General features: G+C 40.9%; 1 non-coding gene across 1 annotated transcript; it reads left to right on the top strand.

Moving 5' to 3' along the window:
- The first annotated feature begins 1,074 nt into the window (after nucleotides 1–1,074).
- On the top strand, nucleotides 1,075–1,178 carry LOC127746013 (small nucleolar RNA R71). The gene has a single exon (XR_008007634.1). It is a non-coding gene; the product is annotated as a small nucleolar RNA R71 (small nucleolar RNA).
- Nucleotides 1,179–1,407: the final 229 nt, after the last annotated feature.

Genomic DNA, 1,407 nt, shown 5'->3' on the forward strand with positions numbered 1-1,407 from the left:
TCACTAATGAGCAAGGGAGGTTCACCTTTCAATGTCTTATTACCAAACAATTTGGCATTCAGCTTCATGATGGCTCCTAGATATTGAGCAACTTGCTCTTCAGTTACATTTTTATCCTCTTCAGAGGAAGAATAGTTCTCAGAGCTCATGAATGACAGATGGAAGTTTAATGGAATCTCTATGGTCTCTGTATGAGCCTCAGATTCTTTTAGGTCCTCAATAGGGAACTCCTTTCTGTCTGGGGGACGTCCCATGAGGTCTTCCTCATTGGGGTTCACATCCTCCCCTTCTTCTTTGGATTCGGCCATATTGATAATATCAATGGCCTTGCACTCTCTTTTTGGATTCTCTTATGTATTGCTTGGGAGAGTACTAGGAGAAGTTTCAGTGATTTTCTTACTCAGATGACCCACTTGTGCCTCCAAATTTCTAATGGAGGACCTTGTTTCACTAATGAAACTTAAAGTGGCCTTAGATAGATTAGAGACTATGTTTGCTAAGCTAGAGGGGCTCTACTCAGAATTCTCTGTCTGTTGCTGAGAAGATGATGGAAAAAGCTTGCTATTGCTAAGCCTGTTTCTTCCACCGTTATTAAAGCCTTGTTGAGGCTTTTGTTGATCCTTCCATGAGAAATTTGGATGATTTCTCCATGAGTAATTATAGGTGTTTCCATAGGGTTCACCTATGTAATTCACCTCTGTCATTGCTGGGTTCTCAGGATCATAAGCTTCTTCTTCAGAAGATGCCTCTTTAGTACTGTTGGATGCATTTTGCCATCCATTCAGACTCTGAGAGATCATGTTGACTTGCTGAGTCAACATTTTGTTTTGAGCCAATATGGCAGTCAGAGCATCAAGTTCAAGAACTCCCCTCTTCTGAGGCGTCCCATTACTTAGAGAATTCCTCTCAGAGGTGTACAAGAATTGGTTATTTGCAACCATGTCAATGAGTTCTTGAGCTTCTGTAGGCGTTTTCTTTAGGTGAATGGATCCACCTACAGAATGGTCCAGTGACATCTTAGAAAGCTTAGATAGACCATCATAGAATATATCTAAAATGGTCCACTCTGAAAGCATGCCATAAGGACACTTTTTGGTCAACTGCTTGTATCTTTTCCAAGCTTCATAGAGGGATTCACCATCTTTTTGCTTGAAGGTCTGAACATCCACTCTAAGCTTGCTCAGCTTTTGAGGAGGAAAGAACTTGCCCAAGAAGGTCGTGACCAGCTTATCCCATGAGTCCAGGCTATCTTTAGGTTGTGAGTTCAACCATGTTCTAGCTTTGTCTCTTACAGTAAAGGGAAAAAGCATGAGCCTGTAGACTTCAGGATCTACTCCATTAGTCTTAACAGTATCACAGATCAGTAAGAATTTAGTTAAGAACTGATAGAGATCTTCTAATAGAAGT

Source organism: Arachis duranensis, chromosome 3, assembly GCF_000817695.3.
Source record: "Arachis duranensis cultivar V14167 chromosome 3, aradu.V14167.gnm2.J7QH, whole genome shotgun sequence".
Classification (NCBI taxonomy): domain Eukaryota; kingdom Viridiplantae; phylum Streptophyta; class Magnoliopsida; order Fabales; family Fabaceae; genus Arachis; species Arachis duranensis.